At 37.7% G+C, this 23,492-nt stretch overlaps 1 protein-coding gene across 1 annotated transcript in view; it reads left to right on the forward strand.

Moving 5' to 3' along the window:
- The window catches only part of LOC145999974 (lutropin-choriogonadotropic hormone receptor-like), a 304,703-nt gene that overhangs the window by 177,156 nt on the left and 104,055 nt on the right, over nucleotides 1-23,492 (forward strand). The gene's annotated exons all lie outside the window — the stretch shown is intronic.

The following is a 23,492-nucleotide window of genomic DNA, read 5'->3' on the forward strand; positions in this document are numbered from 1 at the left end:
CAATCACGTACACATAGGGACGACAACACAAGCTCCACAGATATGTATTTTCTTATTTGCTAATTTCCAACTTTACCTAAGTAGGGATCGAATAAATAAAGGTTAACAAAAACGAAAAAAAGGTCAAGAAAATTCCTGAAAAACACAAGAATTTTGGATTTGATATTTTGATAGAAATCCTGTAATTATACTAAAAATACCCAAGATTAAACTTCTGTAACAATTTCAGACTACGATATTTGCTGAATGTTTGTTAGACATTACAGGTCGTAATGCAAATCTTGAGAGACTACTTTCACTAAAATCAACACAATGGACTCACGAGAGAAATTTTTATTTCATTAAGTCTGTAAAAAGTTTTGTGCTGGTCCCTATACTTTCGAAGATTGACTGTCCAGTCTCTCATCAATATATTTAGACTAAACCTGCAATTTTGAGAAAATTTTATCTTCTGATAAGTAATATAATCCTTTGCGCAAGAGCCCTGAAGGGCCTTGGCTTAACTACCGACTGCCGGTCTCCCTCCCACGCTTTCCTTCGTCACCTCTAAGCGTGGAGATCTGCAACTAGTATTGCAATAGTCGGGAGGTCAGACCGACGTATCCCCAGCCGTTATAGTAGGTCTCCGTGACCGGGTTACGCTTACTCATTCGAAGCTTCCCAATTTCCCCACGATGGTGGGTTCCCCCCGGCCCTATACGTAGGCCGAATAAATTCCGACCAGAGCCGGATTCGAACCTACGCCGTCCCGCAGGAAACGATCTTAAGACGAGTGAACGCCTTAACCCGCTTTTTTTTTTTATTTGAAACTATTACATATTATTGTACATGTTTACATTTTTGTCATTATAAAGTTAACATTACATTTAGGAAATTTGCATATAACATATCTCTTTTACAACGAGGGATCATTTGGTATTCCTGGTGCAGGTGATTGATAAATTGGATGTGAAAATCTTGTTGCCTATATATGGATACAAAAAGGGCATATTGGCCTAAGAGCCATTGTACACTGTGGCGTTTTGTTCTTGGATAATATGCAAAGGAAGGATACAAAAGAATATCTACTGAAATGTTACGTTCTGATGTACGACAAATTGTACTCACAAGTTTTTTTATATATAACCATGATTTTTGGATTATTTGACATTCACTAAGCTTATGCACTAAATTATCTTGTACATTACATGTAGCACATATTGGAGTATTTACTAATTTTATATCATAAAGTTTAACTCCAGTAATGAATATTTGGTGTACAATTATATACCACGCTGATCTGACTCTTAACGTAAGGTGGCGGGCCTGTATATTATTCCATACTTCCCGCCAATTGACTCTTGGATTCCGATTTACAATTTTACACTGTTTTTGTGATAGTGAACACAGTCTTCTATATATTTTTGACGTCTCTTGCGTTGGAAGGATTGGAGATTGTATTAAAGCGTAACTGATATCCACTATTGTATTCTTAAAATACCATAATCTGTCTGGAAGTCTTGTAACATCAATGGGGGCCTCCAATTGAATGTTGTCCAAGGCGTGTCTCAGAACTTTACTAGTGAGGCTGTTTGGGTGTTGAATCAGTGTCGTTACATCAGCTTGTATACGTAGAGCCTGGCTTTTATATTCCACGTTTACAAGGTTCATTCCCCCTTCTGCATAGGGTAAACAAAGCGTTGCGTGATTTACACGCAAGATTTGACCGTTCCAGACAAACCAGTTCACAGCACTCTTGAGCTTAAAAATATCCAGTTGCCTCAACGGGAGGATTTTTGCTACATACCACACCTTGGAGAGAGCGTACACCTGTACAAACGTCACTCTTGACTGTATACTAAGTATTCGAAATTTATTCATTTGTAGAACTGCTTTAACACCATTTATCACTCTGTCATAGTTTAACTGGATCATTCGTTGAAGGGAGCGCGCGAAAATTATTCCAAGTATTTTTATCGATGGAACAACATGAAATTCTCCGCTCTGAGGGTAAGTTATATCCGGGTTTAAATGCATAAGAGTTGATTTTTTCTGATTTACTGTGAGGTATTAATGCCAGGTCTTTGGTCCTGCGGATGCAGGACACAATTGAAATCGCCCGCGCAAATTATATGTTCTCTTGTACCCTGCATTTCAGTAGCGACATCCGTCGCAAAAAACGCATCCCTCTGTTTCCTAAATTGTGTCCCTGAAGGTGCATATAAATTATATACCCAAACATTAGCTATTTTTGCTGAGATAATTCTACCATTGGGATGGCACATCACATTTGTAATCGGTACGGTGTTACGTACTAACAGGGCTGTTCCCGTTGCTTGAAAAGTCGCATTATTATAGACTAATATGTTTGGGGGGAGGTTAAATGCTGTTATTCCACATTCTTGAAGAAGTGCTATATCTAAAGATGATTGTAGGAAAAAATCTCCTAGCGCCTCCTGTTTAGTGAAAGATCGCATTTTGTTAATATTGATCGTAGCTAAACGGAGAGTAGTCATCATATATACAATTAACAGAAATTTAAGAACTAGGATTACCCAACACTGTGAATTATACATTTTGCCCAGAGGACACTAACATTCGTACACTGTTTTTCCACTCACTTCCATGCACACGAAACGTAAACCTTGCATATGTGCACGGTACCTCGTGTAAACACGTGACCAAGCATCATATACCTTTACTCATTTTACACATGCTATTTCTGACTTTCATTTTTACTTGCACCCACACATTCACTAGACACACTAGGGGAAACACTGAATTTGGATCCGATCACAGGTTTTAAATCAACACTCGGGGCCAAATTTGTCACACTTTGGGATCTGGTTATACGCACTGGGGAGGGGGCTATTGCCTGCTGCTTCACGTTCTTCTTGTGGTGGGGGTCAGGTGCCACATTTTGTTGTACTTTTTTCTTCTTCAACTGCTTCTGTTCCTGGAGTCTCTTCACATTTGATTTTCTTTTGGCATTGTCCTTAGTTCCTGTTGTGGTTTCACCAAGCTGAACCTTGTTTTGTTGATCTTCCAGTGTATGGGATCCTCCTGCTTCGTACATGTCAGTCTCCATTTGAAGATTACTCGTAGTGTCAGACTCGCGCATCGCTTGATCAGTTGTTTCCAGACTGTCAGTCACCAACACGTTATCCCGTACGTCACTGTGGAGGTTGTCTAAAGATGCCACCTCTTCCGCCCAAGATGTGCTGTGGATAGACGCAGGTAGAGGTGTTTCCTTCGTAGGGTCCATTTTGTGTACTAAAACATCAGCTTTTTTCGGCTCTATTTGCAGATTTTTATCGCGTTCATTGTTCACACTTTTTTCGTGCAACTGCATTGGAATTGGCAACACTGTAAATTGTGTGTCAGCCTTTATATCCGTCTCGTGCGCTGAACGTTGGCTAGGTGGTCTATGTACCTTTGCTGCATATGACTGCTTAGGCTGGATATCTACAGGAGTAGCACATGCTCCAGTATTATCTTGCATCACTCGCTCACCCATAGCACCACGTCGGTGTGGACAAAACCGTGCTGTGTGTTGAGTGTCTTCACATATTTTACAGGTAGGTTTCTGTCCATAATATGTTACCCAATATTGCATGCCCTGTATTGATACATAGGACGGGATTGGCTTATTCAGAACCATTCTCACCACCTTAATGCCTGTACGAGTTTTATAAATATGCTCATCCGAATATCGCTCGTCCACCGGAGGGGTCTTAATTTCACCATACTGCGCAAGCACTGTACGGATATGACTATCGGTTATTTCCATTGGTATAACATGTAGTCTCACTAGTGTAGTTGTCCTATCAGCCCAATCTAATCTAATTTCATGTTCATCATCCTCATCACAATACACTAACTTCCCTTCAAATTTATTCATTAACTGTTCGCCTAATAGACGCGTCACTAGCTTAATATATACGCACTTACGGTATTGGTCCAGTTCAATACTTAATACCTGGTCTTCAGTCAAGGCAAGAGTATCCCGTATCCAACGATGAAGCATCAGCGATGATGGGCACTTCTTCACACTTGAAAACCATAACTTTAGCGTATTTACACGACGGATTTCCATTTTCCTTCAATTTAACAACTTTACGTGACTTGAAAATTTACGCGTTTCGCGTCGTCTAGCACGCCAGAGTCCCGATGACTCACCGGTTCACGAGCAGAGGCACGGCGATGTTGCTCGCACGGGCACTTCCGCGGAACTCCGCTCGGCTACGGAGGAGGACCTTCTGATAAGTACTACATGTAGTAGAAGTGCATTGTATTACAGTACATTTAAGAATTAGTTAAGAATTCATTTTTTTAAATTGAAAAAGCGTCATTTTGAAATGACTTTTTAACGTGTTCTGTAGAAATATGTATTATTTATTGCGAATGTTTTTTGTCCTACATTTTGACATGAAGTCCTACATTTTGGGTCAACATGTCCTACATTTCCCTTGTAGCGATCTGGTAAAACTAAGTTTGATGATATTCTATAGTAGTTGCTAGATAGCAGACGCACGCATGCGTAACTGTTTTTTTTTGTGTGGTTTTTTTTTACCATACCCGTGGTTGAGAGACTCTTAAACACTACCAGCACAATCGGTGTACGGTCATGCATTATGCTGTAGGCTAAGCCATGAGAACGCCCTATTGCAGTTGCTATGCTGTCTATTGTCACTCGCCTGTCAACTCGAACAATCTCCTCCATCCGTACCATCTCCACGTACAACCCTCGAGTATGGTCACCATATTTTAGGACAGGAAACGACTTTCGTTTCATCCAATTTGTGCAGGCTAAACAGAAGGGAAGTTTTGTACCCGGTACTCTCATTTAGTGGACAACGTTTTCAAGTGCATTATGCATTTAATAAAGACAACAATACAAAATTCAGTGTGGCCATTTCTAGTAGGAAAAATCTCGTAGTATGCTAAAGGTATCTTGCAGCAGAAATCCTTAGCCTATTGTCTCCTAATAAAAACGTTATATGTATTAGCCACTATTTTTGAGGTAAAATTATTTTTCTCTTGAAAATTTTGGACAAAGTGAAGAATTGAGTTTGTTTATAAGCCCACTTTTTGTACAGATAGGTTTATTGGAACTGATCTTACAGTTTAAAGTGGTATAATTATTTCTGAATAGCAGTAAATGAAACGGTAGTAATATTGCACAATTATTGTTATATTACAATTTGAACATGGTTATCGCCACCGGAAACGAAGGAGCAGGTAAGTCTCTATATTGCAATAAATCCCATGATGAACTTGCTTCACATATATTTACGTGCTGGCCTGATTATAAAGTGTGTGCAAAAGCACTGAATTATATTTGTATTCTACAAATACTTGTCAGATAATAAAAGAAATATGTGTACATGACTCTTTGATATGGATCAGATTCAACTTTTTATTGCCAGTCTAATAAAATATAGTTATTTTTTTATTTTAGAAATAAATTATTATATTTTTTTATTTGTGCAGAGTGCAGTAATATCTTTCTAGATTTCACTACTTCACCTGATCAATATTATCAGATTTTGGTCCTCCCATCTGTGGATATGCGAACAAGTTTAATGTTTTTAATGTGTAAATTTACAATAAATATAAAATAGCATTTCCCATAGATACCACTCTCTTTTTGTTTTGTGGAAGGTTTGATTGATTGATTGATTTTGTTTATTTTACTTCGCTTTTCTGTCACTTTGAAATAATCGCTCAGATGAGGATGAGTGATATGATGAAATTGTTGAAGGGATACTCACAAAGAACGCCCATGCCAGTCGGGACGCGCTGTGCTAACCACTACGCCACGACGGGTTTCTGGAAGGAGTATGGAAAAATCTCCATAAGGATTCCTTCCACCAAAATACTCCGGAATAATACTAGTATAGAGGAAGAGAAATTATTTTTCTTTGTCTTTTTCTTTTGCATTGTTGTCTTTTTTGGCAATGATATTGTCGGAAGCCGAAATGTTGTCAAACCCTTCTGTAATTCCCCCCCTGACATTGCCTTGATACCTCATTAATTAATAAATAAAGTCATTGTGTTAGTATTTTTTATTTGTTAAACTTCAAAACAGAAAAGGATGTATTGCATATTGTACTTAGCTTCGGACAGATGGTAGGACCAGAATATGATTATATTGATCAGATAAGGAATCCTAACCTCCACAAGCCACTCTCCACAAACTATATAAAACATAGTAATTCGGATCTAAAATAAATAATAACCGTATATTTATTGTGTGACTAAATGAAGTACTGGCAATAAAAGTTATATCTGATCGTAGTCAAAGAGTCACACAAATATATTACTTATTAGCTGAAAATATATATTTATACAGGGTGGCCACAATTAAAATTGCCCTACTCAGAGCCCTCCGGAGCTTGTTCGAAGCAATGGATTGCGCTGAAACTTGGTATAGATGCTTGGAGACCATGGGGAAAAAATGCTAAAGCAAAAAGAATAGTTCAAATTTTCATCGCCAAGTTGAAATGTGGCGCTGAAATCTGGTACACCCAACGGTGAAAGAAACAGTAGACGAATTGTCCACCACCATTTTCATTCGGTCTATATTACACAATGTGATGACAATGATTTGCTATAATGACGTCAATAAGCAGAGAACAATGCCTGCTTCGATCCAACATAGTTTCATTCCTTAAAACAACACACAATGTAGAATAAAAAAGTAGTGAAAATAGCGGTGGACAATTTGCCTACCATTATCTTTGCCGTTGACTGTACACAGTAAACATCACGGGGAAACTTTTCGTGCGCCCATTGATGATACTGTCTTGTGCTTCCATCGTTCGCGTTTATAGGGCGCATATTGAACACTGATGTGCCGATATAAACTCAAATTACTGGTTTTTGCTACAACGCCACATTTGAACCTGGTGGTGAAAATCTTAACTACTTTTTTCGTCAGCATTCGCATCTACGTGGTCTACATAGACTCTATACCAAGTTTCAGCGCAATCCGTTGCTTCGAAGGGCTCTGAGTAGGGCACCTTTAATTTTGGTCACCCTGTAGGTAAAAACCATGGGATTTCAATCTTTACGAAATGCAAGTTAAAATTTTCCGAGCTATGGATTTAGAGAAACATCGTAGAAATTAATTGGATCAGTAGGGTGCAAAAAACCAAACAACGTTTATCATTTCTTATGCTTCACGATTTGGCCATTTGTATAACTTCACTCATTACTTTACAATGTAGGACGTCCAGTGGTGGCGCCAGGATTAATCATCTAGGGGTGCTGAGGGGGTGCGGAATGAAGTTTAGGGGGTGCGATGTTGAAAATATGGAAATCATCAAACATGCAAGCAAGGAACCTGCAGGTGGGGGGTAGGCGGGCAGAGCAAGATTTCATATCTTTCCAGAAACTTATATTTTATCTTCACTATTGCTGCTGATGATGTAATTCACAAAATTGAAATTCAATTGAAAATACTTTGGCGTTGGTGTTAGGCTAAGTTCAGGCTTGAGCCACCTATTTAAATAGAAACTGGATTCAACTCATATCCTTTCCATAAACATCTCAACATTTTGTTGACGAACAGTTCTTTGTCTTTTTTGTACTTATTCACAATGCACAGATATTAGAGACCACTGCTGAGTGTTCAATTTCTGTGCATTGGGTAAAAGAAAATCGCTATGCAACCTGAAGTTCTACTATTTGCAAATAAAAAAAAATAACTACCAAATCATGTAGTCAGCTCCATGTAATTATCAGACTCCATCCCTAACACAGAAGTTTGAATAAACAACAACAACAACGAAAAAAACAACCATCTCGCGTTAAATAATTTCCTGGGCACGATCTACTTAAGCAACTAAAATTTTGTTGCAATGCAATTTTGAGAATAAAGGAAGAACAAGTAGGTGGGAAATAAAACAAACTGTTTTTATCAACAATGCTAAAAGAAAAAAATCTCTTTCAGGATCAATGGATTGTCCGTTGAATTTCAATGATAGCGGTATTACTTCAGCCACGGCCATCTTTAATAGAGGCCGGAGCCTTCAATTTGGCTATTCATCCCGTAATAACTTTATTCGCTCAAATTGCATTCTCTAGGTATTGAAAGTTATTTTTCCTAAGTAAAGCAATATGTTATCAAGTTGTTAAAAATATACATTACATGTCGTGAGCAGCATATCAGCGTTTCACGGAGCATTCCGTACGTTTCACATGTGGTGAATCATCGAATATAATAAATATCCCATATTGATGTCATTAATATTCTTAATTATCATGTGCAAAATAAATTAGTGACGTCGAAGAGCTATAACCATGACATAGAGGCTTAAAACATGTTTACACAAAAAGCAAATTCCACGCTGACGCTGAGAAAAGTTGTGTGCATGAGCCACCACACGCTAAGCTTTTACTTGTATTAAGTACAAGGATTAAACTACAACACTCAAACAAGAATTCGGGAAACAATACAAACTCAAACAAGCCTCTAAGAGCATAAAATTGCCTAACCTAACAAAAACTGTAGAACACAAAATCACTAATTACTTCACTGTAACATATCTCCGCAAGAGAAAAATAACGGAAATGTAATACCTTCTAATTTCTAAACCATGCAAAATTATCCACTTTCTTGCAGGGACTAGATAGTCACCAGCAGTCGGCATTATTTGCAACGTCCCTCTAGTCCACTTCTTAAAATAAACTTATACGACGGCTACAGATATCTTAATCTCAGGGGATAGGTTCTTTACTCGAGAATTCCAAATAAGAAAGCGTTTTTATAGCCAAGAGGATATAGTTACATGCGGATCTATATTCTGAAAACTATATACAATACAAAGAAAACATATAGCCAAGCTTGTATATACAATGAATATATATATATATATATATATATATATATATGCTGATTCCAAATTCACGTCGGTTATATTCTTTTTGAAAGGAAATCGTCTTCTTTCTTCTTGTAATTTCTGGAAAAGGTTTCTTCTTCCTTCCTATCTATGATTTGGGAAAAGGCTTCTTCTTCTTTTCTTCCTTCTAATTTGGAAAAGACTTCTTCTTCATTCTGTTTTTGGAAAATACTTCTTCTTCATTTTCTTTTCTTTGATTTGGGAAAAGGCTTCTTCTTCCTTCTATTTTGGGAAAAGGCTTCTTCTTCTTTTCCTTCTTCTAATTTATTTCTTCCCTTTTAAATCGTAATCTTATCTATTACATATATGCGCTCACTTTCCCAGTTTCTTTGGCAAACGATACAAGCTATACTTATAGAAAGAGTAGGGTCGACTAAACTGACAATAGCGCCACCTCCTATGTAACGACCAAAAGGGGAATAGCCCATGATCGCTAACAGCTAGCGCTGCCTATGGCCCAGTGCGTCTAATAAGAAGCGCAATCGCAAGTGCTTCGGGGCGTCTAATTGAACACAGCGCCACCGAGGGATGGACAAATACAAAAGCTGACAATATTCTCCTCGTCAGAAGATAAAAAGGAGAGAGATACATTTCTGGATTCATTTGCTCACTTATTAACTTTCATAATTGTTTCATCTACGAGCATATTCTTATTTATCTTAATTGGCTATATACAACATTTTATTCACTCCTTCTATAATTTTTATACTCTTCCTTTATATATTTTTCATTTACTATAATATATATAATCGGTCTTCTCTGCTCCAAATTTCTACAATGAACTCTGCTCTTCTTTATATGGCGTGCTGCCATCTCTCGTCGCTCTCGGGAAACATTTCTTCCTAGCATTTTTCATTGTGTCGTCGAAACTGGCACGTGACATATTTTAGCCTTGTACACACATGGGCTATATGCAAGCAAAACAAATATTTGTACATATGCACATCATAATTACAATGTACTGTCTGTTGAACAAAATCTTGGCAATTATGTCATAGACTGCTAAAATGAAGACGTTGTACAGAAATATGTAGGCTACATAAGATATATTTAAACTCTGAATGTAACACTCGTTCATGCTGGTTTATCTCATCCACAACTACTTTGTACGTCTTACTTTTAGAACTTTAAGTCCAGTGTGTTAGATCTTCCATCATTTAAATATTTAGTTGCAAGATTCGAATGCCATTCCGAAATGCTAGCAAATAAAATAAGGGCAAGCTAGACATTATTGGAAAGTTCCATACTTGATACTGCGTATGGAATGCAAAGTTGGCATTGTATTTTTTGCTTATTTCAAGTTATTTAACGGCAAATTTATATTTCAATTGTTAATGTATGTTTTCCACTTACATCGTAATGTCAATCTTCTGTCCAGATTTGAAAAAGGAATACATTTTACACAGATTCCCGTGTTTAGAGTCAACATCAATTTTGCTATTCGCGCCCATGCTATGTACAGTGTCTCTCAAAAGTTTTAGGACAACGACATTTTAAACTAGGCAACCCAATTTACACAAGGTGTTGGTGGGTTGCGTGTACAGTTAGGCTCAATTTCAGGGTTGCCACATGCACAATAAATATTTATAAAATACGCGAAAGAAATAAAAACAAGTATTAGTGTATAAAAGTATTAAAAATATCACTATTATATCGCAAGTGACAAAATTCTTTCTGAAAGAAAAATAATAGGATTTCTAGTATTTCATCGCTGATGAGTCTACAGAACGGAAAAGAGGTGAGAGAAAACGAGAGGTGACAACGGACAGGAGAAAGAGAAAGCGAAAGGAGAAGAGGAAAAGTAGAGGAGAGAAGAAAGAGAAGATAGACGAGGAGAGGAGATGTAGTGAGGACAATGGAAAAAGATTCTAGGAGAGATGAGAAAATGGAGGAAAGAAGAGAAAAGAGAAGGAAAACGAGATGAGAGAAGAGAAGACGAGAAGAGGGGAGTGGAGAGTAGAGTAAAGGAGAGAAGAACGAAAAGAAGAGGAGAAAAGTGCGTGGAGTCTGAAATCTAAGACAGGAAAGGAGATACGAGGAGTGGAGATGAGTGGGATGGAGGTAAGATGCGAGAAAAGTAGGGAAGGCGATATGAGATAAAGCCAGAGCAGAAGGAGGGGAGAGAAGAAGGAGAAGAGAAGAACAGAAGGGACTGAAGAGAAGAGGTAGTTGCAGAAAATATCGTCTCAGCGTCAAGAATTGATGCATTGGTCAAATTATCGACATGACACATTCAATAACATTTTGAAATGTATTGGAGAATGTATTAAATCGGTTCGAAATGCATTTTAGTTTAGTTAAGAGCAAGGTAAAATCTTCCATGTAAGATCTTTGATTTTACCTGCGATTATACCACTAAAAACATGAATGTAATTTGAATATTTATAAGAATTATCCAATTTTTGTCCACTTCTCGGTTCGTTGAACTTTAGTTTTTGTAATTTAATATTTCCCGTCACCCCATCGTTAATTCCAAACTGAATCATTCCGTTTCACACGGGGTGAACAATGAACACAATGGGATAGGTCTAAAACTTGGGAAAATTTTCTGCCACCGGAAGGGTTTGAACCTACGACCAAGAGATTGACAGTCCTGGACGTTAAACACTACCCTACAAGCTTTCGCTCCTGAAACTAAGTAGAAGGAGCTGACCAATGTGAAATGTATATGCAACTCTCCTCCTACATGTAATGTGCAAACAATACTTGTTTGTAACAAAGAAAACGATGGTAGCACGACTCGGCGATAACATTTAAAGGAGAATTGCACATGATGAGAACTTTTCATTCGATATTTGCGGAGGTATCCTTGCATTGAACTCGAGTGGGAAAAGGGGTAAAATTAGAATGTCCTGAATTGCCACAAATATAAATAGTTATTTCATTAATATTTGTCAATGTCTTTGAAGCAGTACACAATTATCGTTAGAGTATCATAATTGAGGATCTTATACATGAAAATATCCCTTTGAACGTGTGTCAATTCATTTATTTGTTTATTTTTTTATAAATTCTATTTGCATAACAATGTAGCTACTATACACTGCTATTACAAATAATGTTACCATGCTCTTGTTTGTAATAAAAGTTGAATTAAAAGAAAACACCTTCTAAGGAGGATCGAACCTGGGACCGCAATCAATGATTTCAAGAACTCTAACCAATACACTACGCTCTTTGCTTCCCTTGGAGCAACAGTTCTTAATTATTCTGTCGCGTCAATATTGTAAATGAAGTTGGGTATACATGTAGTTGAACTTTTACTTTAATTTTGGATTGCTTTCTTGTAGTATAGCAGTTAACTTCGAGAAATAATTTTCGAAGTGATGAAGAAAAACGAGAATATTGGTAGTTGTGAAAATGCGAGTTATTTCTTCTAACTTGTTATTGTGATTAGACATTATTAATGAAAATATCTAGAGGCTTGAACATTGCAGGACGATGTTCTTTTCCTGTGATACTGCAACAGACGAAATGCTTGTTTACTGAAGCACGTCTGGTGGTCAGAACAGTCTTATGAAATGTATTTGCTGTTGCGTAAGGTAACACGAAATAATTACACCGTTTGCGAACTACCAAATCTGCGCAATGTTAGACGAAGAACAACAATTTTTAAAGTAGAGCAACAGTCGTTCCGCTCTTTCTTATTTATTTTAAATTCTTCCACATTCCTTTAATTGGGTTAAATGTAAATATAAATATTGCTTGCATTTCTGTCATTGACGTAGACCATGTCCGTAAGCAGGATTTCTTTGAGGGAGGGGGCAGACCCAAATGTGTGTGTGTATATATATATATATATATGAGAGAGAGAGAGACAGATATTACAAAATAGTTCAAATAGCGCGAGCGCCATTGAAAAGTCATGATAATTCTATGTTTAGAAAATAATATATTTATAAATTAAATGTTGCGTACTAGGAATTATTATTACAATAAAGAACATGTCTAATTGTGAGTTAAGAAAAAAATAACAAAGAGACATTCTCGCATCACGATTGCAGTTCGAAAAAGTCGGGACAGGGATTGAAAGTAACGCACTGTCCTGACTAAATCGGTGAATCGGACGTCTGCTAGCCTTGCATTATAAAACTAAAACCATCCAATATGCAGCCTGAAGACTTTTGCGCAAGAAACAGATTCATTTATGTAAGAACAAAATTGAAATGTTTACACATTTCTAAAATCGACATTGTTATTTTCGTAGTTATTGATAGGTTCACATTTAAATATTTCAGGGTTCGAGGGGGGCATGGCCCCCATGCCCCCCCTCGGTTATGGCCTGACGTAGACAGTGGGAGAGAAATTTTGGAGAATCTTTGTATTAAATTTATTATTTACATCCACCTTATGCTCAGATAGGTTTATTGACAATCGTGAACTTTTCGTTTAATAGATAATATTTGGTTTTAAACGATGGGAGAACATTGGTCTAATTTCCTTTCTTGCTCTTTTTAAAAGAATATATACTTCTACAACAGCAATCGCGTTCGAAAACGGTGAAAAAAAAATGACTTGGTTTTCAAAGGCAGACAACCTTGGTAGCGTAGCTTGCTCGCGTTCAAAGTGACTCACTCACGCTATTCAAGGCCGCTTCTTATCGCAAAACACTGTCGATGGACAGCGTCTGCACCCAGCAAGTTACAAGTGACCAGAGTCGAATTTTAAAGAGAATCTGAAGAATGATAAATTTCATCAGAGGCGGCTAGGTGGGCACTAGTTCAACGTGCAATAGTTTAAGTCATAATTTCTGCCAACCAAGAAACCTTATTGAATAAGTATTGGGATAGTAATACGTAAGGTATGTAACAATGTAAGCTCGAAGACAAACTGTATTCCATTTGTTTATGTTGGCAACTTGGTCAACCTGAGGTTATTATAAGGAACTATTTCGTAGATGTTCACGTAACCGTTATAAAATTACAAATAAAATATATTCACAAGCTTATATATACTAACAACGAAGAAATAAATTCAGAGTTAATTTTCAATTGCATGTGTATAGAGTAATTCTAGAAGTACAGAGCTATATCAGAGTATTGAACTTCTTTTTGCAGGATAACGTTTACAATATTGACGCGACAGAATAATTAAGAACTGTTGCTCCAAGGGAAGCGAAGGGCGTAGTGTATTGGTTAGAGTTCTTGAAAGCATTGATTGCGGTCCCAGGTTCGATCCTCCTTAGGAGGTGTTCTTTTTTTAATTCAACTTTTATTACAAACAAGAGCATGGTAACATTATTTGTAATAGCAGTGTATAGTAGCTACATTGTTTTGCAAATGGAATTTATAAAAAAATAAAAAAATAAATGAATTGACTCCGTTCAAAGGGATATTTTCATGTATAAAATCGTGAATTATGATACTCTAACGATAATTGTGTACTGCTTCAAAGACATTGACAAATATTAATGAAATAACTATTTATATTTGTGGCAATTCAGGACATACTAATTTTACCCCTTTTCCCACTCGAGTTCAATGCAAGGATACCTCCGCAAATATCGAATGAAAAGTTTTCATCATGTGCAATTCTCCATTAAATATTTTCGCCGAGTCCTGCTACCTTCGTTTTCTTTGTTACAAACAAGTATTGTTTGCACATTACATGTAGGAGGAGAGTTGCATCTACATTTCACATTGGGCAGTTCCTTCTACTTACTTTCAGGAGCGAAAGCTTGTAGGGTAGTGTTTAGCGTTCAGGACTGTCGATCTGATGGTCGTAGGTTCAAACCCTTCCGGTGGCAGAAAATTTTCGTACGTTTTAGACCTATCCCATTGTGCTCATTGTCTACGCCGAGTGAAACGGAATGATTCAGTTTGGAATTAACGATTGGGGGAGGGGAAATATTAAATTACAAAAGCTCCATTTCAACGAACCGAGAAGTGGACAAAAATTGGATAATTCTTATAAATATTCAAATTACATTCATGTTTTTAGTGGTATAATCGCAGGTAAAATCAAAGATCTTACATGGAAGATTTTACCTTGCTCTTAACTAAACTAAAATGCATTTCGAACCGATTTAATACATTCTCCAATACATTTCAAAATGTTATTGAATGTGTCATGTCGATAATTTGACCAATGCATCAATTCTTGACGCTGAGACGATATTTTCTGCAACTACCTCTTCTCTTAAGTCCCTTCTGTTCTTCTCTTCTCCTTCTCCTATCCCCTCCTTCTGCTCGCTCTGCTTTTATCTCATATCGCCTTCCCAACTTTTCTCGCATCTTTCTTCCACTCATCTCCACTCCTCGTATCTCCTCTGCTGTCTTAGATTTCCGACTCCACGCACTCTTCTCCTCTTCTTTTCGTTCTTCTCTTTTTCTCCCCTTTACTTTACTCTCCACTCCCCTCTTCTCTCTTCTTTGCTCCATTTTCCTCATCTCTCCTAGAATCTTTTTCCATTCTCCTCACTGCATCTCCTCTCCTCGTCTATCGTCTCTTTCTTCTCTCCTCTACTTTTCCTCTTCTCCTCTCGCTTTCTCTTTCTCCTCTCCTTTGTTACCTTTCGTTTTCCCTTTCTGTAGACTCATCAGCGATGAAATACTAGAAAACCTATTTTTTTCTTTCAGAAAGAATTTTGTCACTTGCGACATAATAGTGATATTTTTAATAATTGTATACAATATTACTTGTTTTTATTCCTTTCGCGTATTTTATAAATATCTATTGTGCATGTGGCAACCCTGAAATTGAGCCTAACTGTACAAGCAACCCACCAACGCCTTGTGTAAATTGGGTTGCCCAGTTTAAAATGTCGTTGTCCTAAAACTTTTGAGAGACACTGTACAGGCCATACGGTTTAGCTTGAGCTCTGGCCTTCAGCTGCGCAGAAGCCTGCCGTCAGCGCGACGATGCGAGAGTTCCACTGAGAGCAGAGTTGCTAACTGCCTTAACAATTACCTATATCCATAATTTGACTTCAGAGCTTATTGGTAGGCGTGTTCGATACTTACTGCATATTTTTAAGAAGCGACAGTTTGAGAAAGTGATAGTTCAAGGAAAAAAAGGCAGATGATTATTTTTGTCGGTGAAACCCTCGGCGAAAGAGGCATCCTCCGTCTCCTCATCTTCCTCTCGGAGGGGGGGGGGGGGGCAGATAGTGTTACCACGAGTAAGGTGATTGTTGACCTGTGTTACTTAGGGTGTTTTACTCAACGGAAGTTGATGTGAAAACTGAAATGAATATTAGAGAAAGCAAAGTGATTCATAGTCAGAGTAGAGAAATTATCTTAATGTGCATAAGTTTATAAAGAAAGAAGTTGACAGTGGTCTTGCGTTGAACGTGAAACAAGTGCAAAGGCGTGTTTCCACATCTACTGATATGTCAGTAAGTACTTTGAAACGAAAGTGATCGCTACAAAGTAACTGGGAAGGGATTAGTAACGCCTAACAAACCACGCGCAAGAAAGACATTTAAAAGTGATGTGGATGAATTTGACAAGTGTGTTATTCGTAGAAGAATTGACGAATTTCACGATCAGGAAAGACAGTGAGCTACTTTAGATTCGTAAGTAGTTTTCTTAATGACACAACAGCATATAGCTTTGCCAGTTTCATGTCTAATAGAATTGTAACTTCCGCGTATTGCAACACTGCTCCTATGAGTCACGTGACGTAACGACAAACCTTTCCCGCTTTGCGCATGCCAGAGCTCAGGCTAAACCGAATGCGCTGTAGCTGGATGTTTAGGCCGGCGAGACAGCGTTGCCACATTTCAGGATTCCTGCCTTTATAAAGCAGGCCGTGCTTCAGTACCAAACATTCTCAGAGTGACGACATTGTTTTAATAACATAACGTAATGTAAGATTTCATTAGGTTGAAAATCAGTTTTGAAAAGTGGGTGCTAAAGGGGGTGCGGAAGAAAATTAAGGGGTGCGCAAGCACCATTTCGCACGCCGCTGGCGCCGCCCCTGTGGACGTCAAACCTATTATTATCTTTGTGCTGTTTTTGATATAAGAAGTTATGGCTTCAAGAGTAACGCAATTACATAGCTAAACAATTAGTAAATTAATACTAATTAACGTTGTAATTTCGAGAGATATTTATGTCCACCACAGTTACGTAGTATACAAATAGTTAATTCGATTATCGAGTAAACTAAGACTATTTGAAATGGTCAAATTTTGAATTAATTGGTCACTCGAACATTTTTGAGAAAAGTATATTTTTTGTGTGTATGATTTCCAATATATTAACTTATTAAGAGGGTCCTTTCTCAAATTTCATATTTGGTACTGCTAATACATGTGCTAAATGAAAAACAAATGAACGTCGTTTGATAAAAATGGTATGAAAAGTACATATTTAGAAAATACGATACAAATTTGTAGATCAAATTATACCACTTAAGGAAGGTTTAAAGAATTTATTACATATAATGGCATGATTTATTGTCCAAAATGTGATGAATAGATCGATTATACAGTAAAACCTCGTTAATCCAGACAAGCTAAAGGCCCCCAAAGAAAGCAGAATGCAAGGTTTTAAATGTGGCTAGAAGTCAACAAGAGAACTTCCCAAAGAAAAGGCAGTCAACCACTGCTGTTTCCCGCAGACTTTTTACTGTACTGTATAGTGTATTTAGGCCTATGCCCTTTAAGTACACCATAATGAACGTGTTTTGTTGCTATAAACGAAGTTTTAATGCACTTTCTACTGTTCTTTTAGGTTATTTCAGTTAATCCGGACTTTCGTTAAACCGGTCAACTTATCCCTCCCCCATTAGTCCGGATTAACGAGGTTTTACTGTAGTTTCATGAATCTAGGCTTTACCCTTTCAGAGATATGTCTGCCAAAACCAAAATTTACAACGCGCCATTGTGAAAACATGGCTGCAATTTGAAAATCAAACGTGATAGAGATAAAATGTTAACAGTTTTTGTACTATACGTGAAGTCATGTACTCAAAGAAATATATATTTCAAAGAATGGTAGAACAACCAGCTTCTTTTTCTCAGTGTCGTTGATCAGTACACTGAAAGATTTAGAAGCGGGAACCAGCAAAATTATGATACTGCAACAGGAATCCCAGACAAATACAGGTCACTTTCGCACACACACACACACACACAAGGAGACCCCTGAAGGACGGTATGGGAATACGAAGTAAGGCTTACTACATATAAGAAAGAAGTCGTTGTTTTCTAGGCAGGTCAAGACGAAAATTTTTGATTAAGCCACGGGACGTGCTTTCCTCTGAGCTGCGGCGAAGCGAGAATTTCACAGCGTTGCCAGTTCCTGTAAGATGTGCATCACGTCCTGCCTTTATCCAATAATCCCAACCCTCTACTTTAAAGGCGACAGGTCTTTTTACTTACTTTTCTTTGTCACCTGACAAATATAACTCTCTCTTGCGTTATTTAAAAGCTAGGGGTGGGTGCTGGCTGCAATAGGCACCCAGACTTCAGGGTCGGTTTCTGGTACAGTGGGATCCATAAGTATTACCAAGCAAATTGTCGATCATCACGTTTACTCCCTTTGTTCTATGCAATGAGAGCTTCAAGAAATGACACAAAACACCAAACAATCTGCTTACAACCTCTGAACCAGTACAAGTAAAAATACAGCCCTTAAAAATACGTAGGATGAAGATAAAAACGAACGAAAATAGTCATGGACAATTTGCTGAGCAATACTCATGGATCCCACTCTACTACATTCCGGAAACTGCATTATGACAGATTTTTTTTCGTTTTCTTTTCGTTTGGCATGTACCGTAAGCGAAAAATCACATCTTCTTCACTCTCTACAATCATTTCTATGTTATCTGTCTTGCCTGTCAAGGTGGACATTTTAATTGATCTACCTTAGTTTCTCTATCTTGTAACTTCCCTAAGTTGTTTTTAATTTAATAAAGGCTCACATCTCCTAGTATTGGTGACTTATAGCCATACAGGGTCGAGTGAGAGGCACATCGTCGTGAAAAATTGGTTGCTAGCAATCCTAAACCTGGCCACCTAACAAAACAACGTAGGGATTATTAGAATTAGAATTGTGAGAATAATGCATGGCAATTAGTTAGGAGGGTTAAGTTTGGTGCTATCAGCATGTTTGAGAAACCGATTTTTGCCAATGATAGCAGTTAAGCAGACCGGGAAAATGGAACGAAAAATATAATGAATAAATTGGTTTACTGTTGTGAAGAGTGATAATTAATGCAAGGATTGCCTGTTGTAAAGATAGGAACAGTGAGAAATAAAATAAAAAATATTGTGATTTGATTTTTCCCATCGAACGTGGACATGATTTTCTTTAATGACATGGGGAAAAAATAACCTAACAGGCACTCACTTTGAATTTCATGCTAAGGTTTTTAAATCACTGGTGTTATGCTGGAAGAGCGTTGAATGGAATTCCCAATGTATGAACATAAACCAGAATATACTCCCACGTCTCTTCCGTGATTACACTACTGCTTTAATGAAGAAAAAATTCAAGGGAACCCTTACTTTTTCACCAACCCTCGTATACTGCTACCGCGCAACATGTTTTAGCATCGAAATAGTTCAGCTATCCTTACAATGTTGTTGGGAAATCGATGAATTGGTATGCGCGCTATGAATATCGACAAATGAAAAAGTCTTAAATATGTATGAAGGCATTGGAATAGTTTAACGCTAAAACCCTACGTGTTGACTGACTGCATGCTACTAGCTAACGACCCGGACGGGAATGTCATATCTCACCGCTTTTCAACCAAGGTTCCACCAGCTCGCGCCACTAGGCCTGGCATGTGGTTCATATTTGGGAAAACATCGGAAATTCTTGGGTGAGGCGTGGATAGAATTTAACAGGAAATGGAGCTCTGGAATTAGTGATTGAGGTGGATTATTGATGGATTTTATGTCAAAAAATTTCTCGCAAATAACTTCATTCCTTTTTCTCTCTCTACAAGGAGTCGAAATGGATTTATGTCGAAGTAAAAGAGAGTAACAAGTGCTGCCATCCAGCGTTACGCAAAAGAAACTACAAATTACCAACTTGTGCGATGGAGCTGTGGGTTCAGATCTAAAGTTGTCTCTCTTGGGAATAATTTACACCGAAGCGACAAACGATAGGTGACACATGTCTCTTATGAACGAGCCAATCATCGGCAACGTTTTACACCGTAGTGGCATGACAGGCCTGCTTTCGACTGGTGAAATCATCAAGCGTACCGCCTGTCGCTTCGATGTCAACTCGGGCACAAGAGAAGGTGAAGCGATAGGAGAAAACAAGTGAATGTGCATTTTCCCGCAGTTTTTCTCATCAAGGTTGAGCTGTACAGGTTTGAGAGGTTTAAATATATTGACTGGGGGTGTCAAGTGACTTATTGAGCCATAACTTTGTGGTATTGTTAAATCTGCAACAATTAAAGTTAGGTGAAAACAAATGTCGCAGTTGATTTCCTGGTGAAATTCTAGCCCATTTTGATATGTCGTACGACCCCCTTCCCATTTAAATTTCTGAAGTTGATTTCAAGATGGCGGACATCAAGATGGCTGCCGACCATGCGGGTGACGTCAATGTGGTTTCCGCTTGGCCAGGCAACGATTGGTCATCGCCATTTTCACGTTCCATGCCGCAGTTGCTTTTTACTGGGGGTGTTAAGTGACTTATTGAGCCACCCTGTATAAAGAATAAAATGCGATATCAGTTACTACAAATGATTCAACAATGAAATATTAACAGTTATGTTTTTATGTTGCCAATTAACAATAAGTGTTTAAAGAACTGTTATATCATTGTTATATTTGAAATTACATTTAACTTACCGTAAACTAAAATCTATTTTAATATCTTCAATTTCTTTTATGGGATGAAAGCCAGGGTAACATTGCCGTAAGTGTGACTACCTGAATCCAATATGGCCTAGTTCCCAATATGGCCTCTTTGCTGTTCCCAAGTAGTTACAAGGTTAATTCAACAGATGGCGCTAGTATGTCATTTAGACTGTCCGAATGACGTGATTGAACCTGTTGACCTCATGATTGTGTTCTACTTGATCTAATATTGCATAGTCAAGTTATTACTACATCTGCCAAGTGATAGTACATATTATGATAGCTCACAATTTGTACTTTACAACAATGTACTTAGTTTAGACTTTAATCTAAAACACTGTTTATAACTAAGGAATAATGCACACTATATAAGGTGTACTCAATATGGCCTGCACAGGAAAGACATGCGCAAATGTGATATTTGTTACTCTTATGTTTCACGTAGTGTGTGTGTGTGAAGCTCACTAAGAATGGTGAAGGAACTTTCAATTGCCCAGACTGTGATGTGTAATCCATAGTGATAACAAATTGTGACATGCCACTCCCTTGTTTATTGGTTTCTAAACAATGTTATTTCTTTGTGCAAATCTCACATGTAATTATGTAAATAAAATGTAAGTGTATCAATATACTTATCTACTTATGAAGACAACATAGTTGTACTTTTTTTTACAATTTCTGTTGCATATTTTGATGTGAAATAACAAAATTTATGCTTAGGCCATATTGAGTTCATATATACCCAATATGGCCTAAGCATAATTTTGTAATGAAATCTTCCCTGCACGCATGCTATTATTTGGAATTGACTCAAATTTTCAGTAAACGTCCAGAAATGTCTCCTCTTTCGAATCTCGCCACTAGCTTCACCTTTCCCGGCCACTAGAAACAATCGTAAACCTTATGTAGGCCATATTGGGTTCAGGTACTTTACAATTTGCAAGCATCGAAGTACAAATACTTAGAAGAGAAAAATAATGATAAAAACTCTCGACATGCTCTTTTCTCAGACTGGGGAAAGTTGATAATTAGTACGAAAAAGTTACATGCTACAGCATATTTTCAAAGCACACGTGATCCAAATGGAGATTCGTTGCACCGATGATTCCGCCCTTGGCTCTGCAAGGCCGCATGAATCCACAGACTCATCATTCTCGATGTCTTCAGCGCTAACGATGAAAGTTTGCTACATTTCGGCTCCGGTTTATTTCATGCCTTCGTTGACTTCAGAGAAAATATCTATCCGGGGATATTTCCACTCTCGGTTCATTGCTTTGTTAGTTAATTACAGCCCTTATGATGTTTCAGCACTTTCACGAGGTCTACTGAACCTAGAAAGCTTGTAGGCGTACTGTCTAGGATTTCTTCAAGTCTTACTTCTCGGAACTTGTCCACTCCCTGTTTGAGGCAGAAAGTCTATTTTTATCGAGAAATATCGATGTTATATAAAAGACTTTCGTTTTTTTGTAAAAGCAACACATCTTTTAATACGAGGGTTGCTGTAAAAGTTTCTGCAAACTAGCACCAAGAGTGGCGCTAGTGTTCCGCTATTATAAGAATCGGAAGAATATTTTGCACAGCAGTTTGAAGTAGTAGTTTCGTGTGAGAAATGAAAATTTCTCGTGAACACTTTCGGGCAATGATTTTTTAATGATTTCAAATGTAGTTTAACACCGAAAGAATGCATCGAGGGACATCATTTAACTTTTGGGGATGAAGCACCATCCAACAGGACTGTGTACAATTGGTTTTCCGAATCCCAGCGTGGTCGCACATTTCTCAGTGATGGATTTCGTGAAGGTCGTCCATCCACGTTTGTTGTTGCCAGTAATGTTGATGCTGTGTGTGAAATTATTGAGAGATATCGGCGTGTGACATACCGTGAGATTCAGGCATCCTTGAACATCGACATGAGAGCAATACACACGATTTTGCATGGTCATCTGAACGTACGGAAACTTTCAAGCCGTTGGATCTAACACAACTTGACCGAAGCTTAAAAACAGGCTCGTGTAAATTGGTGTAAAGAAATGCTAAAATAGTTCAACCGAGGCAAGTCAAATTTTGTGTACTACATCGTTGCAGGGGACGAAACTTGGATCTATTCATATGAACCCGAAACTAAAAAGCAATCCACTGTTTGGGTGTTTCAAAGTGAGCCGAAACCAACAAAAGTTGTTCGTTCGAGGAGTGCTGCCAAGCAAATTATTGATTGTTTCTTCGGTTATACTGGACATGTGGCAACAATAGCTTTAGAAGATCGAAGGACTGTAAATGCTGAGTGGTATACAATAATTTGTTTGTCAGAGGTCATCAATGAATTGCGTAAAACAAACCCAAATAGTCGCATTATTCTTCACCACGACAACGTCAGTTCCCACTCAGCACACCAAACTGTAGATTTTTTGTACAGTAAAAATGTCGAATTAATGATCATTGTCCGTACTCACCTGATTTATCACCTAATGAATTCTTTTTGTTCCCACACATGAAAAATAAGATGCTTGGTGAGCGATTTGTGTTGCCTGAAGCAGCTGTTGACGCATTCTGAACCGCGGTTTCTGAAGTATCAGCTTTAGAGTGGAAAAAATGCTTTCAAAATTGGTTTCAGCGTATGCAAAAGTGTATCGATAATAAGGATGAATACTTTCAAAAACAATAAAGCCATTCGCAGAATTTCACATGTCTTTTTACTTATTGATTGCAGAAACTTTTCTAGCAGCCCTCGTACAAAAACTTTCTCTGCTTCTGATATTGCATTCGCAAAGGGTGTTACAGAGCATACAAAATTTGAGCAAGAAAACTAGAACAATCTCGCAGCCATTTAATACACG

Source organism: Lepisma saccharinum, chromosome 16 (assembly GCF_977018435.1).
Source record: "Lepisma saccharinum chromosome 16, izLepSacc3.1, whole genome shotgun sequence".
NCBI classification, from domain to species: domain Eukaryota; kingdom Metazoa; phylum Arthropoda; class Insecta; order Zygentoma; family Lepismatidae; genus Lepisma; species Lepisma saccharinum.